The sequence below is a fragment of the Callithrix jacchus genome, chromosome 17 (genome assembly GCF_049354715.1).
Source record: "Callithrix jacchus isolate 240 chromosome 17, calJac240_pri, whole genome shotgun sequence".
Taxonomy (NCBI): Eukaryota; Metazoa; Chordata; class Mammalia; order Primates; family Cebidae; genus Callithrix; species Callithrix jacchus.
In genome coordinates this window covers 1620768-1639111 of record NC_133518.1, presented here as the reverse complement: position 1 = coordinate 1639111, position 18344 = coordinate 1620768, and positions in this window count along the sequence as shown.

Below are 18344 nucleotides of genomic sequence, written 5' to 3'. Positions count from 1 at the left end.
AGAACTAACAATCCTAATCATATATGGACCCAATGCAGGAGCACCCAGATACATAAGGCAATTTCTTAATGACTTACAAAGAGATTTGACTCCCACACAATAATAGTGGGAGACTTTAACACTCCACTGTCAATATTAGACAGATCAACCAGACAGAAAATCAACAAGGATATCCAGGGCTTGAACTCAGACCTGGAGCAAGCAAACCTGATAGACATTTACAGAACTCTCCACCCCAAATCCACAGAATATACATTCTTCTCAGCACCACATCACATTTACTCTAAAATTGACCACATAATTGGAAGTAAAGCACTGCTCAACAAATGCAAAACAACTGAAATCATAACAAACAGCCTCTCAGACCATAGTGCAATCAAGTTAGAACTCAGAATTGAGAAACCGACCCAGAACCGCACAGCTTCATGGAAACTGAACAACTGGCTCTTGAATGTTGACTGGGTAAACAGTGTAATGAAGGCAGAAATAAAGAAGTTCTTCGAAACCAATGAGAACGAAGACACAACGTGCCAGAACCTCTGGGACACATTTAAAGCAGTCTCTAGAGGAAAGTATATAGCAATAAGTGCCCATATGACGAGAATGGAGAGATCCAAAATTGATACCCTATCGTCAAAATTTAAAGAGCTAGAGGAGCAAGATCAACAAAACTCAAAACCCAGCAGAAGACAAGAAATAACTAAGATCAGAGCTGAACTGAAGGAGATTGAGACAGGAAAAACCCTCCAAAAAATCAATAAATCCAAGAGCTGGTTTTTTGAAAAGATCAACAAAATAGACAGACCACTAGCCAGATTGATTAAAAAGAAAAGAGAGAACAACCAAATAGATGCAACAAAAAATGATAAAGGGGAAATCTCCACAGAATCCACAGAAATTCAAACCATCATCAGAGAATATTACAAACAACTATATGCGCATAAACTAGTAAACCTGGAAGAAATGGATAAATTCCTGGACTCCTGTGTCCTCCCAAGCCTAAACCAGGAGGAAGCTGAAACTATGAATAGACCAATAACAAGGTCAGAAGTCGAGGCAGCAATTAAGAGCCTACCACACAAAAAAGCCCAGGTCCAGACGGGTTCACAGCCGAATTCTACCAGACACGCAAAGAGAAGCTGGTACCATTTCTTCTGAAACTGTTCCAAATACTCCAAAAAGAAGGAATCCTTCCCAAATCATTCTATGAGACCAACATCATCCTGATACCAAAACCCGGCAGAAACCCAACAAGAAAAGAAAACTTCAGGCCAATATCCATGATGAACATAGATGCAAAAATCTTCAATAAAATATTGGCAAGCCGATTGCAACAGCAAATCAAAAAACTTATTCATCATGATCAAGTAGGATTCATCCCAGGGATGCAAGGCTGGTTCAACATATGCAAGTCTATAAACGTAACTCACCACATAAACAGAACCAAAAACAAAAACCACATGATTATCTCAATTGATGCAGAGAAGGCATTTGACAAAATTCAACAGCCCCTTATGCTAAAATCCCTCAATAAACTCGGTATCGATGTAACGTATCTCAAAGTAATCAAAGCTATTTATGACAAACCAACAGCTAATATCATACTTAATGGGCAAGAACTGGAAGCATTCCCTTTGAAATCTGGCACTAGACAAGGATGCCCTCTGTCACCACTCCTCTTCAATATAGTACTGGAAGTTCTACCCAGAGCAATCAGGCAAGGAAAAGAAATAAAGGGTATTCAAATAGGAAAGGTGGAACCCAAATTGTCTCTATTTGCAGACGACATGATAGTATACCTAGAAGACCCCATCGCCTCAGCCCAAAAACTCCTGAAACTGATAAGCAACTTCAGCAAAGTCTCAGGATATAAAATCAACGTGCAAAAATCACAAGCCTTCCTCTACACCAATAACAGACTTAAAGAGAGCCAAATCAAGAACGAACTGCCATTCATAAAGAGATTTGTACTTGCTTGTGCCAGGTATCCTGGACAACTTAGTTTCTTAGTAGTAGTTTCAATGGTTAAGATGTCTTGTAATTAATAGAGAATGTATATTTGAAGCCCAAATTAGTGAAATAAAGAGGGGGTTATTTATTGGCTCACATTATGGGGGATTTTAAGAAATTGACTTGCTTCAGGTAAGGAATTCTATGGCTCCATCAGTCTGCTTTGCTTCCTATAAATTGGTTTTATTCTTAATGAGAATTTTACTTGGATACTGAAGATGTTTCGGTAGACTATGCATAGCATTATACTCTACAGGAGTCATCACCCTTGAACAATGATTGTCTAGGAGAATGGGGTACTATGACTCAATTGTGTGTCATGTGTGTCATAAATGAAGGCAAGGCCACTGACAACCTCATGAACTCCATTGATAAACACACGTATGTGTAGTAAATAATGGCAGTGTTTACAGGTAAGGGGACAGTATAAGGTAGGTGATGTTATCATGTAGCCCATGAGAAGAAAGACTCAGTCTAAGCCTCTGCATTCTAATACTGACTCCATTTTCCAAAGTCATTTGAGATCAAACTTAACTTGTAAGAGATCTTTTAAGAGGGATTAAGATGTTCTAAAACTGGATGATGTGGTTAACTCTTTACACTTACTAAAATTGTTAAATTTGTCCTAACAACAGATAAATTTATTGTATATAAATTAAAGTTCATTAAATCTGTTTAAAAAACAAAGAACAATTGTAAAGAAAACATCTCTTCACCATAGCTTTCTTCGTTGCCTCATTCCTCCATTTACACTGATCCTCGGTGATTTCTAATTAGATGTTAGTTTAATTCCTTGGGATGTTCATTTTCATTCTCATTTATCCAGATTTTTCTATTAGTGAAGAATATTAGATTAGCTGGCCTTTCCAGTAATTTCTCCTTCTTTAATTATATATCAAATAATTTTTTAATATTGCTAGACCATCTCTGGTGACCTTTTTATGTTCCAGAATAAATATATAATTTTTTTTGAGATGGAGTTTCGCTCTTGTTACCCAGGCTGGAGTGCAATGGCACGATCTTGGCTCACCACAACCTCCACCTCCTGGGTTCAGGAAATTCTCCTGCCTCAGTCTCCTTAGTAGCTGATCATGCCCAGCTAATTTTTTGTGTTTTTAGTAGAAACAGGTTTTCACCATGTTGACCAGGATAGTCTCGATCTCTTGACCTCGTAATCCACCTGCCTCAGCCTCCCAAAGTGCTGGGATTACAGGCTTGAGCCACTGTATAATTCCTTTTATAATTTTTATTATTGATTATTATAATTATGTTTGTCCAAAAGAACACAATTGAATGCATAGGTTTACACTTGTGTTTTGAGTTATAACTCCATTATTGATAACTCTCTGCATTTTCTAGGGCTACCATAAAAAGTATCAGAAATTGGTGTGATGCGCTGAGCCTATCCCAAGTTTTGTTTCCGTTCTGAACACGGAAATTTCACATATTGGTCAGGAGAGTCTCGAACACGCACCCTAAAAATGTTCTTTGCGTTGGTCTATGAATCGCCTAAATGACAGGTTCCTGTGAGCCACCGTACCTGGCAGGCCAAGTTTCATGCTAGCGCTGAGGCCTTTTCAAGTTTCTATCTAGAGTCCCAATTTCAGTGTCCGTGCTGCTGAACCGAGCACATGCTATTCGTCTGGCTGGACATTCCACTGTCACGGGATTACAGGTGTAATGCGCAGAGCCTAACCCAAGTTTTGTTTCCGTTCTGAAGACGGAAATTGTCCATGTTTGTTGGGCGGGTCTCGAACATGCACCCTCGAAATTGTTTTGTGTTGGATTTTTAAGCGCCTAAATGACAGTTTCCTATGTGCCACCGTACATGGCAGGCCGAGTTTCATGCTAGCGCTGAGGCCTTATTATGGTTCTATGTAGAGTCCCAATATCAGTGTATGTGCTGCCGAAGGGAGCACATGCCTTCCGCCCGGCTCAACATTCCACTGTCACTGGATTACAGGTGTGATGCGCCAAGTGTAACCCAAGTTTTGTTTCTGTTCTTAAGACGAAAATTTTCCACGTTGGTTGGGCGGGTCTCATACACGCACCCTCAAAATATTTTTGCGTTGGTCTTCAAAGCGCCTGAATGACAGGTTCCTGTGAGCCATCCTACCTGGCAGGCCGACTTTCATGTTAGCATTGAGACCTTTTCAAGCTTCTATGTAGAGTCCCAATTTCAGTGTACGTGCTGCCAAAGTGAGCACATCCCATTTGCTTAGCTCCACATTCCACTGTCACGGGGTTACAGTTGTGATGCGCCGAGCCTAATCCAAGTTTTGTTTTCACTCTGAAGACGGAAATTTCCCACGTTGGTCGGGCGGGTCTCGAACATGCACCATCCAAAATTTTTGCGTTCGTCTTCGAAGTGCCTAAATGACAGGTTTCTGTGAGCCACCGTACCTGGCAGTCCGAGTTTCATGCTAGCGCTGAGGCCTTTTCAAGCTTCTATGTAGAGTCCCAATTTCAGTGTACGTGCTACCAAAGCGAGAACATGCTGTTTGCACGGCTCGACATTCCACTGTCATGGGATTACAGGTGTGATGTGCCAAGCCTAACCCAAGTTTTGTTTCCGTTCTGAAGACGGAAATTTTTCACGGTGGTCGGGGGGGTCTCGAACCCGCACCCTTGAAATATTTTTTTTGTTGGTCTTTGAAGCGCCTAAATGACAGGTTCATGTGAGCCACCATACCTGGCAGTCCGAGTTTCATGCTAGCGCTGAGACCTTTTTAAGCTTCTATGTAGAGGTCCAATTTCAGTGTACGTGCTTCAAAAACGAGCACATGCTGTATGCTTGGCATGACGGCTTCTATATAGAGTCCCAATTTCAGTGTACATGCTGCCGAAGCAAGCACATGCCGTCTGCCCGGCTCGACATTCCACTGTCACGGGATTACAGGTGTGATGTGCCAAGCCTAACCCAAGTTTTGTTTTCGTTCTGAAGACGGAAATTTCCCATATTTGTTGGGCAAGTGTCAAACACGCACGCTCGAAATTTTTTGTGTTGGTCTTCGAAGCTCCTAAATGACAGGTTCCTGTGAGCCATTGTACCTGGCAGGCCGAGTTTCATGCTAGTGCTGAGGCCTTTTCAAGCTTCAATGTAGAGTCCCAATTTCAGTGTACGTGCTGCCGAAACAAGCACTTGCCATCCGCCCAGCTCGACATTCCACTGTCACGGGATTACAGGTGAGATATGCCGAGCCTAACCCAAGTTTTGTTTCAGTTCTGAAGACTGAAGTTTCCCACGTTGGTCAAGCGAGTCTCGAACATGCACCCCAAAATTTATTTTGCGTTGGTCTTCGAAGGGCCTAAATGTCGGGTTTCTGTGAGACATTGTACCTGGCAGGCCGGGTTTCATCCTAGCACTGAAGCCTTTTCGAGATTCTATGTAGAGTCCCAATTTCAGTGTACATGCTGCCAAAGCGAGAACATGCTGTTTGCCCGGCTCGACATTCAACTGTCACGGGATTACAGGTGTGTAGCGCCAAGCATAACCCAAGTTTTTTTCGGTCCTGAAGATGAAGATTTCCCACGTTGGTCAGGCGGGTCTCGAACATGCACCCTCGAAATTTTTTTGTCGTTGGTCTTTGAAGCGGCTAATTGACAGGTGTCTGTGAGCCACCGTACCTGGCTGGCCGAGTTACATGCTAGCGCTGAGGCCTTTTCAAGCTTCTATGTAGAGTCCCTATTTCAGTGTACGTGCTGCCAAAGCGAGCACAGGCCGTCTGCCCGGCTTGACATTCCACTGTCATGGGATTAGGAGTGGGATGCATCGAGCCTAACCCAAGTTTTGTTTCCATTCTATAGACGGAAATTTCCCATGTTGGTCAAGCGGGTCTCGAACACGCACCCTCGAAATATTTTTTGCGTTGGTCTCGAAGCGCCTAAATGAGAGATTCTTGTTAGCCACTGTACCTGGCAGGCCAAGTTTCGTGCTAGTGCTGAGGCCTTTTCAAGCTTCTATGTAGAGTCCCAATTTCAGTGTACGTGCTGCCGAAGCATGCACATGCCATCCGCACAACTTGACATTCCACAGTCACGGAATTACAGGTGTGACGTGCCGAGCCTGACACACGTTTTATTTCCGTTCTGAAGACGGAAATTTATGTTGGTCGGGCGGGTCTTGAATACACACCCTTGAAATTTTATTGTGTTGGTCTTCGAAGCACCTAAATGACAGGTTCCTGTGTGCCACCGTACCTGGCAGGCAGAGATTCCTGCTAGTGCTGAGGCCTCCTCAATCTTCTGTGTAGAGTCCAAATTTTAGTGTACGTGTTGCCGAAGCGAGCACATGCCATCTGCTCGGCTCGACATTCTACTGTCACGGGATGACAGGTGTGATGCGCCGAGCTTAACCTAAGTTTGTTTTCCGTTCTGAAGACATAAATTTCCCATTGGGTCAGGTGGGTCTCGAACAGGCACCCTCGAAATTTTTATTCGTTGGTCTTCGGAGCGGCTAAATGACAGGTTCCTGTGAGTTACCGTACCCGGCAGGCCGAGTTTCGTGCTAGCGCTGAGGCCTTTTCAAGCTTCTATGTAGAGTCCCAATTCTAGTTTACATGTGGCCGATGCAAGGATATGCCATCCACCCGGCTCGATATTCCACTGTCACGGGAGTACAGGTGTGATGCAGTGAACCTAACCCAAGTTTTGTTTCTGTTATGAAGACGGAAATTTCCCATGTTGCTCAGGCAAATCTAGAACACGCACCCTCGAAATTTTTTGCGTTGGTCTTCGAAGCGCCTGAATGACAGGTTCCTGTGAGCCACTGTACCTGGCAGGCTGAGTTTCATGCTAGTGCTGAGGCCTTTTCAAGCTTCTATGTAGAGTCCCTATTTCAGTGTACATGCTGCTGAAACTAGCACAGGCCGTCCACCCGGCTACACATTCCACTGTCACGCAATTACAGGTGTGATGCGCCAAGCCTATCGCAAGTTTTGTTTTTGTTCTGAAGATGGAAATTTCCCATGTTGGTCAGGCGAGTCTCCAAAACACACCTTTGAAATATCTTTTGCGTTGGTCATTGAAGCACCTAAATTACAGGTTCTTGTGAGCCACCGTACCTGGCAGGCCGAGTTTCATGCTAGCGCTGAGGTCTTTTCAAGCTTCAACTTAGAGTCCCAATTTCAGTGTACGTGGTGCCGAGGTGAGCACATGCTGTCCACCCACCTAGACATACCACTGTCACGGGATTACAGGTGTGATGCGCCGAGCCTAACCCAAGTTTTGTTTCCGTTCTGAAGACGAATATTTTCCACGTTGGTCGGGCGGGTCTCGAAGACGCACCCTCGAAATATATTTTGTGTTGGTTTTCGAAACGCCTAAATGAGAGGTTTCTGTGAGCCACCGTACCTGGCACTCCGAGTTTCATGCTAGTGCTGAGGCGTTTTCAAGCTTCTATGTAGAATTCCAATTTCAGTTTACGTGCTTCAGAAACGAGCACATGCCGTATGCCCAGCTCAATGGCTTCTATGTAGAGACCCAATTTTAGTGTACGGCTGAGAGCACATGCCGTCTGTGTGGTTCGAATTCCACTGTCATGGAATTACAGGTGTGATGCGCCAAGCATAACCCAAGTTTTGTTTCCGTTCTGAAGATGGAAATTTTCCACGTTGGTCGGGTGGGTCGCGAACATGCACCCTCAATATATTTTTTGCGTTGGTCTTCGAAACGCCTAAATGACAGGCTCCTGTGAGCCATTGTACCATGCAGGCCGAGTTTCATGCTAGCTCTGAGGTTTTTTAAAGCTACAATCTAGTGTCCCAATTTCACTGTACATGCTGCCAAAGCGAGCAAAAGCCGTCCGCCAGGCTCGATATTCCACAGTCACGGAATTACAGGTGTGGTGTGCCAAGCCCTAACGCAAGTTTAGTTTTTGTTCTAAAGATGGAAATTTCCCACGTTGGTCAGGTGGGTCGCTAACAGGCACCCTCAAAATATTTTTTGGGTTGGTCTTCAAAGCGCCTAAATGACACGTTCCTGTGAGCCACAGTACTTGGCAGGCTGAGTTTTATACTAGCACTGAGGCCTTTCTAAGCTTCCATATAGAGTCCCAATTTCAGTGTACGTGCTGCCAAAACAAGCATATGCCCTTGTCCCGGTTCGATGGCTTCTACGTAGAGTCCCAATGTCAGTGTATGTGCTGCCAAAGCGAGCACATGCCGTCAGACCGGCAGACATTCCACTATCACGGAATTACAAGTGTGATGCGCCAAGCCTAACCCAAGATTTGTTTCCATTCTGAAGGTGAAAATTTCCCATGTTCATCGGTTGGGCCTCCAACATGCACCCTCGAAATTTCTTTTGCGTTGGTCTTTGAAGCGCCTAAATGACAGGTTTCTGTGAGCCACTGTACCTGGCAGGCGGAGTTTCATGCTTGCGCTGAGGCCTTTTCAAGCTTCTATATAAAGTCCCAATTTCAGTGTATGTGCTGCCGAAGCGAGCACATGCCGACCTCCCAACCTCGACATTTCACTGTCACGGGATTATAGGTGTGATGTGCCAAGCATAACCCAAGTTTTGTTTCCATTCTAGGACGGAAATTTCCCATTTTGGTCGGGCAAATCTCGAACACACATCGTCGAAATATTTTTTGCGTTGGTCTTTGAAGCACCTTAATGACAGGTTCCGGTGAGCCACCGTACCTGGCAGGCCGAGTTTCAGGCTGGCGCTGAGGCCTTTTCAAGGTTCTGTGTAGAGTCCCAATTTCAGTGTACATGCTGCCGAATCGAGCACATGCCATCTGCCCAGCTCGACATTCCACAGTCACAAGATTACAGGTGTGATGCGCCAAGCCTAACCCAAGTTTTGTTTCCACTCTGAAGACGGAAATTTCACGTTTGTCAGGCGGGTCTCGAACACGCACTCTTGAAATTTTTTGTGCGTTGGTCTTCGAAGTGCCTAAATGACAGGTTCCTCTGAGCAACCGTACCTGGCAGGCTGAGTTTCCTGCTAGCGCTGAGGCCTTTTCAAGCTTCTATGTAGGGTTTCAATTTCAGTGCACATGCTGCTGAAACCAGCACATGCTGTCCACCCAGCTCGACATTCCACTGTCAGGGGATTACAGGTGTGATGCGCCAGGCCTAACCCAGGTTTTGTTTCCGTTCTGAAGATGGAAATTTCCCATGTTGGTCGGGTGGGTCTCGAACACGCACCCTCGAAATTTTTTTGCATTGGTCTTCAAAGCGCCTAAATGACAGGTTCCTGTGTGTCATCGTATTTGGCAGGCCTAGATTAATGGTAGCACTGAGGCCTTTTCAAGCTTCTGTGTAGAGTTTCAATTTCAGTGTACGTGCTGCTGAAGTGAGCACATGCTGTCCGCCCGGCTCGATATTCCACTGTCATGGGATTACAGGTGTGATCTGCCAGCCTAACCCAAGTTTTGTTTCCGTTCTGAAGACAGAAATTTCCCAGGTTTGTCGGGCGGGTCTTGAACACCCATTTTTGAAATTTTTTGCTTTGGTCTTTGAAGCGCCTAAATGGCAGGTTTCTGTGATTTACCATACCTGGCAGGCGAAGTTTCGTACTAGCCTTGAGGCCTTTTCAAGCTTCTATGTAGAGTCCCAAATTCAGTGTACGTGCTGCCGAAGCAAGCACATCTTGTTTGCTTAGCTCGACATTCCACTGTCACGGGATTACAGGTGTGATGCACCGAGCCAAACCCAAGTTTTGTTTCTGTTCTGAAGACGGAAATTTCCCACGTTAGTCGGGGGGGCCTCGAACACTCACGATCGAAATTTTTTTGCGTTGGTCTTCGAGGCGCCTAAATGACAGGTTCCTGTGAGCCATTGTACCTGGCAGGCCGAGTTTCATGCTAGCGCTGAGGCCTTTTTAAGCTTCTATGTAGAGTGCCAATTTCAGTGTATGTGCTGCCAAAGCGAGCACATGCCGTCCGCCCGGCTCGTCATTGCTCTGTCATGGGATTACAGATTTGATGCACCGAGCCTAACCGAAGTTTAGTTTTTGTTCTGAAGTCAGAAATTTTCCATGTTGGTCGGGCGAATCTCGAACATGCACTGTCGAAATATTTTTTGCGTTGGTCTTCGAAGTGCCTTAATGACAGGTTCATGTGAGCCACCGTACCTGGCAGGCCGAGTTTCAGGCTGGCGCTGAGGCCTTTTCAAGCTTCTATATAGAGTCCCAATTTCAGTGTACGTGCTGTTGAATTGAGCACATGCCGTCCGCCCGGCTCAACATTCCACTGTCATGGGATTACAGTTGTGATGCGACAAGCCTAACCCAAGTTTGGTTTCCGTTCTAAAGACGGAAATTTTCCATGTTGGTCAAGCGGCTCTCGAACATGCACCATCAAAATTTTTTCTGCGTTCGTCATCAAAGCACCTAAACGACGGATTCCTGTGAGCCACCATACCTGGCAGGCCGAGCTTCCTGCTATCACTGAGGCATTTTCAAGCTTCTATCTAGAGTCCCAATTTCAGTGTACGTGCTTCAAAAACGAGCACATGCCATATGCCCAACTCGACGGCTTCTATGTAGAGTCCCAATTTCAGTATACGTGCTGCCAACTCGAGCACATGCCATCCACCCAGCAAGACATTCCACTGTCACAGGATTACAGGTGTGATGCACCGAGCCTAACCCAAGTTTTGTTTCTGTTCTGAGAATGGAAATTTCACATGTTCATCAGGCGGGTCTCAAATACGCACCCTCGAAATATTTTTTGCATTGGTCTTCGAAGCACCTAAATTACAAGTTCCTGTGAGCCACCGTACCTGGCAGGCTGAGTATCATGCTAGCGCTGAGGCCTTTTTAAGCTTCTATGTAGAGTCCCATTTTCAGTGTACATGCTGCCGAAGCGAGCACATGCCCTTTGCTTGGCTCGACATTCTACTGTCACGAGATTACAGGTGTAATGCACAGAGCCAAACCCAACCTTTGTTTCCGTTCTTAAGACGGAAATGTCCCACATTGGTGGAACGGGTCTCGAACACGCACCTTCGAAATTATTTTTGCGTTGGTATTCTAAGCGCCTAAATGATTTGTTCCTGTGTGCCACCATACCAGGCAGGCCGAGTCTTATGCTAGCCCTGAGGCCTTTTAAGCTTCTATGTAGAGTCCCAATTGCAGTGTATGTGCTGCCGAATCGAGCACATGCCGTCCACACGGCTTGACATTCCACTGTCACGAGATTACAGGTGGTATGCTCCAAGCCTAACCCAAGTTTTGTTTTCATTTGGAAGACAAAAATTTTCCATGTTGGTCGGGCGGGTCTTCAACACGCACCCTCAAAATATCTTTTGCATTGGTTTTCAAAGCACCCAAATTACAGGTTCCTGTGAGTCACCGTACCTGGCAGGCCAAGTTCTATACTAGCACTGAGGCCTTTTCAAGATTCTATGTAAAGTCTCAATTTAAGTGTACGTGCTGCCGAAGCGAGCACATGCCGTCTGCCTGGCTTGATATTCCATTGTCGTGGAATTACATGTGTGATGCGCCGAGCCTAACCCAACTTTTGTTTTTGTTCTGAAGACGGAAATTTCTTGTTGGTCGGGTGGGTCTCGAACACACACCCTCAAAATTTCTTTTGCGTTGGTCCTCGAAGCGCCTAAATGACAGGTTCCTGTGAGCCACCATACCTGGCTGGCCGAGTTTCATGCTGGCTCTAAGGTTTCTTCAAGCTTCTATGTAGAGTCCCAATTTCAGTGTACATGCTGCTGAAGCGAGCACATGATGTCTGCCCGGCTTGACATTTCACTGTCACGGGATTACAGGTGTGATGCGCCGAGCCTAACCCAAGTTTTGTTTCTGTTCTAAAGACGGAAATTTCCCAGGTTGATCGAGCGGGTCTCGAACATGCACCCTCAAAATTTTTTTTGCCTTGGTCTTTGAAGCGCCTAAATGACAGATTCCTGTAATGCACCATACTTGACAGGCCGAGTTTTATGCTTGCACTTAGGCCTTTTCAAGCTTCTATGTAGAGTCTTAATTTTCGTGTATGTGATGCCAAAGCGAGCACATGTTGTCCACCCGGCTCGACATTCCATTATCACGGAATTGCAGGTATGATGCACAGAGCCTAACCCAAGTTTTGTTTTCGTTCTGAAGACGGAAATTTCTTACGTTTGTCGGGAGGGTCTCGAACACACACCATCAAAATTTCTTTTGCGTTGGTCTTCGAAGTGCCTAAATGACAGGTTCCTGTGAGCCACCGTACCTGGCAGGCCAAGTTCTATACTAGTGCTGAGGCCTTTTCAAGCTTCCATGTAGAGTCCCAATTTCAGTGTATGTGCTGTTGATGCGAGCACATGCCATCCACCCGGCTCGACATTCCACTGTCACGGGATTACAGGTGTGATGCGCCGAGCCGAACCTAAGTTTTGTTTCTGTTCTAAAGACGGAAATTTCCCACCTTGGTTGGGCGGGTATCGAATATGCACCATCGAAATTTTTTCTGCGTTGGTCTTGGAAGTGCCTAAATGACAGGTTTCTGTTAGCCACCGTACCTGGCAGTCCGAGTTTCACGCTAGCACTGAGGCCTTATAGAGCTTCTATGTAGAGTCCCAATTTCCGTGTGCGTGATTCGGAAACGAGCACATGCCATATGCATGGCTCGACCGCTTGATGTAGAGTCCCAATTTCAGTGTACGTGCTGCCAAAGCGAGCACATGCTGTCTGCTTGGCTCGACATTCTACTGCCACGAAATTACAGGTGACATGCACCGAGCCTAACCCAAGTTCTGTTTCTGTTCCGAAGACGGAAATTTTCCACGTTGGTCGGGCGGGTCTCGAACATGCACCCTCGAAATGTTTTTTGTGTTGGTCTTCGAAGCGCCTAAATGACAGCTTTCTTTTTGCCACCATACCTGGCAGGCCGAGATTTATGCTAGTGCGTAGGCCTTTTCAAGCTTCTATTTAGAGTCACATTTTCAGTGTATGTGCTGACGAAGCAAGCACATGTTGTGTGACCGGCTCGACATTCCACTGTCACGGGATTACAGGTGTGACGCGCCGAGCCTAACCCAAGCTATGTTTCCGTTCTGAAGATGGAAATTTCCCATGTTGGTCGGGCAGGTCTCGAACATGAACCCTCGAAATTTTCTTTCCGTTGGTCTTCGAAGTGCATAAATGAAAGTTTCCTGTAAGCCACCGTACCTGGCAGGCCGAGTTTTATGCTAGCGCTGAGGTTTTTTCAAGCTTCTATGTAGAGTCCCAATTTCAATGTATGTGCTGCCGAAGCAAGCACAAGCCGTTCGCCTGGCTCAACATTCCAATGTCACGGAATTAGAGGTGATGCACCGAGACAAACCCAAGTTTTGTTTCCGTTCTGAAGACGGAAATTTCCCATGTTGTTCGGGCGGGTTTTGAACACGCACCCTCAATATATTTTTAATGTTGGTCATCGAAGCACCTAAATGACAGGTTCCTGTGAGCCACTGTACCTGGCAAGCCAAGATTCATGATAGCGCTGAGGCCATTTCAAGGTTTTTTGTAGTCTCAATTTCAGTGTACGTGCTGCCAAAGCAAGCACATGCCGTTTGCCTGGCTCCACATTCCACTGTCACAGGATTACAGGTGAGATGCGCCAAGCCTAACCCAAGTTCTGTTTCTGTTCCGAAGACGGAAATTTTCCACGTTGGTTGGGCGGGTCTTGAACACGCACCCTCGAAATGTTTTTTGCGTTGGTCTTCGAAGCACCTAAATGACAGCTTTCTTTTTGCCACCATACCTGGCAGGCCGAGATTTATGCTAGTGCATAGGCCTTTTCAAGCTTCTATTTAGAGTCACATTTTCAGTGTACGTGCTGACGAAGTGAGCACATGTTGTGTGACCGGCTCGACATTCCACTGTCACGGGATTACATGTGTGATGCACCGAGCCTAACCCAAGCTATGTTTCCGTTCTGAAGATGGAAATTTCCCATGTTGGTCTGGCTGGTCTCAAACATGAACCCTCGAAATTTTCTTTCCATTGGTCTTCGAAGCACATAAATGAAAGTTTCCTGTAAGCTACCATACCTGGCAGGCCGAGTTTTATGCTAGCGCTGAGGTCTTTTCAAGGTTCTATGTAGAGTCCCAATTTCAGTGTACGTGCTGCTGAAGCGAGCACATGCCATTTGCCCGGCTCGACATTCCACTGTCACGGGATTACAGGTCTGATGTGCCAAGCCTAACCCAAGTTTCTGTTCTGAAGACAGAAATTTTCCATGTTGGTCCGGAGGGTCTTGAACACGAACCCTCAAAATTTTTTTGCATTGGTCTTTGAAGCGCCTAAATGACAGTTTCCCGTAAGCCACCGTACCTTGCAGGCTGAGTTTTATGCTAGCGATGAGGCCTTTCCAAGGTTCTATGTAGAGTCCCAATTTCAGTGTACGTGCTGCCGAAGCAAGCACATGCCGTTTGCCTGGCTCCACATTCCACTGTCACGGGATTAGAGGTGTGATGTGCCAAGACAAACCCAAGTTTTGTTTCCGTTATGAAGACCGAAATTTTAATGTTGGTCGGGCGGGTCTCAAACACGCACCCTTAAAATATTTATAGTGTTGGTCTTCGAAGCGCTTAAATGACAGGTTCCTGTGAGCCACCGTACTGGGCAGGCCGGTATTCATGCTAGCGCTGAGGCCTTTCCAAGGCTTTTTGTAGAGTCTCAATTTCAGTGTACGTTTTACCGTAGCAAGCACATGCCAACTGCCTGGCGTGACATTCCACTGTCACACAATTACAAGTGACATGTGCCGAGCCTAACCCAAGTTTTGTTTCTGTTCCAAAGACAGAAATTTCCCACGTTGGTCGAGTGACTCTCGAACACGCACCCTCGAAATTTTTTTTGCGTTGGTCTTCAAAGCGCTTAAATTACAGCTTCCTTTGTGTCACCGTACCTGGCAGGCCGAGATTCATGCTAGTGCGTAGGCCTTTCCAAACTTCTATTTAGAGTCACATTTTCAGTGTACATGCTGCCGATGCGAGCATATAATGTCCGCTCGGCTCGACATTCCACTGTCACGAGATTACAGGTGTGATGTGCCGAGCCTAACGCTAGTTTTTTTTCCGTTCTAAAGACGGAAATTTCCCAAGTTTTTCAAGCGGGTCTCGAACACTCACCCTCAACATTGTTTTGCTTTGGTCTTCTAAGCGCCCAAATGACAGGTTCCTGTGAGCCAACATACCTGGCAGGCCGAGTTTCATGGTAATGCTGAGGTTTTTTCAAGCTTCGATGTAGACTCCCCATGTCAGTGTATGTGCTGCTGAAGCGAGCACATGCCATCCACCCGGCTCGACATTCCACATTCACGGGATTGCAGGTGTGATTCGCCGAGCCTAACCCAAGTTTTGCTTTTGTTCTGAAGACGGAAATTTTCCATGTTGGTCGGGCGGGTCTCGAACATGCACCCTCGAAATTTTTTTTGCGTTGGTCTTCGAAGCGCCTAAAAGACAGGTTCCTTTGTGCCATCGTACCTTGCAGGCTGAGTTTCATGCTAGCGGTGAGGTTTTTTCAAGTTTCTATTTAGAGTCCCAATTTCAGTGTACGTGCTGCCAAAGTAAGCACATGCCATCTGCTCGGCTCGACATTCCATTGTCACGTGATTAAATGTGTGATGCGCCGAGCCTAACCCAAGTTTTGTTTCCATTCTGAAGACGGAAATTTCCCATGATGGTCGGGCAAATCTCGAACACGCACTCTCGAAATTTTTTTTGTGTTGGTCTTCGAAGCCCCTAAATGACAAGTTTCTGTGAGCCACTGTACCTGGCAGGCTGAGTTTCATGCTAGTGCTGAGGCCTTGTCAAGCTTCTATGTAGAGTCCCAATTTCAGTGTACGTGCTGCTGAAGCGAGCACAGGCCATCCGCCCGGCTTGACATTCCACTGTCACAAGATTACAGGTGTGGTGCGCTGAGCCTAACCCACGATTTGTTTCCGTTCTGAAGCCAGAAATTTCCCATGTTGGTCGGGCGGGTCTTGAACACCCACCCTCGAAATGTTTTTTTGTTGGTCTTCGAAGCGCCTAAATGACAGGTTTCTGTGAGCCACCGTATCTGGCAGGCGGAGTTTCATGCTAGCACTGAAGCCTTTTCAAGATTCTCTCTAGAGTCAAAATTTCAGTGCACGTGCTGCCGAAGCAAGCACATGTTGTCTGTCCAACTCGACATTCCACTGTCACGGGATTACACGTGTTATGCACAGAGCCTAACCCAACTTTTGTTTCCTTTCTGAAGACGGAAATTTCCCACGTTGGTCGGGCGGGCCTTGCACATGCACTCTCGAAATATATTTTGCGTTGGTTTTCGAAGCACCTAAAAGACAGGTTCCAGTGTGCCACCGTACCTGGCAGGGAAGGGTCCATGCTAGCCCTGACGCCTTTTCAATTTTCTCTATAGAGTCCCAATTTCAGTGTACGTGCTTCGGAAACGAGCACATGCTGTATGCTTAGTTCGATGGCTTCTGTGTAGAGTCCCAATTTCAGTGTACGTGCTGCTGACGTGAGGACATGCCATCCACACCAGTCGACATTCCACTGTCACGGGATTACACGTGTGATGTGCCGAGCCTACCCCAAGTATTGTTTGTGTTCTGAAGACGGATATTTCACATGTTGGTTGAGCGGGTCTCAAAAACGCCCCCTAAAATTTTTTTCCATTGGTCTTTGAAGCACGTAAATGACAGGTTTTTGTGAGCCACCATACCTGGTAGGGCGAGGTTCATGCTAGCTCTGAGGCCTTATTAAACTTTTATGTAGAGTTCCAATTTCAGTGTATGTGCTGCCGATGCAACCACATGCCGTCTGCCCGGCTCGACATTCCACTGTCTCGGGATTACATGTGTGATGCACCGAGCCTAACCCAAGTTTTGTTTCCATTCTGAAGACGGTAGTTTCCCACGTTTGTCAAGTGGGTCTCAAACACGCACCCTCAAAATTTTTTGCGTTGGTCTTTGAAGCGCCTAAATGACAGGTTCCTGTGAGCCATGGTACCTGGCAGGCCGAGTTTCATGCTAGCACTGAGGCCTTTTCAAGCTTCTATGTAGAGTCCCAATTTCAGTGTATGTAATCCCGAAGCGAGCACATGCCGTTTGCTCGGCTTGACAGTCCACTGTCACGGAATTACAGGTGTGATGCGCGGAGCCTAACCCAAGTTTTGTTTCCGTTCTAAAGATGAAAAATTCCCCCGTTGGTCGGGCGGGTCTCGAACACGCACCCTCAAATTTTTTTACGCGTTGGTCTTGGAAGCACCTAAATGACAGGTTCCTGTAAGCCACCGTACTTGGCAGGCTGAGTTTCATGCTACCACTGAGGCCTTTTCAAGCTTCTATGTAGAGTCCCAATTTCAGTGTACGTGCTGCTGATGCGAGCACATGCTGTCCACATGGCTCGACATTCCACTTTCACAAGATTACAGGTGTGATGCGCCGAGCCTACCCCAAGTATTGTTTTTGTTCTGAAGACAGAAATTTCACAGATTGGTCAGGCGGGTCTCAAACACACATTCTAGAATTTTTTGCGTTGGTCTTTGAAGCGCCTAAACGACAGGTTTTTGTGAGCCACCATACCTGGTAGGCCGAGTTTCATGCTAGCGCTGAGGCCTTACAAAGCTTTTATATAAAGTCCCACTTTCAATGTATGTGCTGCAGAAGCCAGCACATGTCGTCTGCCTGGCTCGACATTCCACTATCTCAAGATTACAGGTGTGATGCACTGAGCCTAACCCAAGTTTTGTTTCCGTTCTGAAGACGGAAGTTTCCCACGTTGGTCGGGCGGGTCTCGAACACGCACCCTCAAAAATTTTTTTTGTTGGTCTTTGAAGCGCCTAAAGGACAGGTTCCTGTGAGCCACCGGAACTGGCAAGCCAAGTTTCATGCTAGCGCTGAGGCCTTTTCAAGCTTCTATGAAGGGTCCCAATTTCAGTGTATGTGCTGCTGAAGCAAGCACATGCCATCCACCCGGCTTGACATTCCACTGTCAAGTGATTACAAGTGTGATGCGCAGGGCCCAACCCAAGTTTCGTTTCTGTTCTGAAGACAGAAATTTTTCATGTTGGTCAGGCGGGTCTCGAACACGCACCCTCGCAATTTTTTTTGGCATTGATCTTGGAAGCGCCTAAATGACAGGTTCCTGTGTGTCACCGTACCTGCCAGGCCGAGTTTCATGCTAGCGCTGAGGCCTTTTCAAGCTTCTATGAAGAGTCCCAATTTCAGTGTACGTGCTGCAGAAGTGAGCACATGCCTTCCGCCTGGCTCAACGTTCCACTGTCACCGGATTACAGGTGTGATGCGCCGAGCCTAACCCAAGTTTCGTTTTTGTTCTGAAGACGGAAATTTTCCATGTTGGTCGGGTGGGTCTCGAACATGCACCCTCGAAATTTTTTTGGCGTTGGTTTTTGAAGCG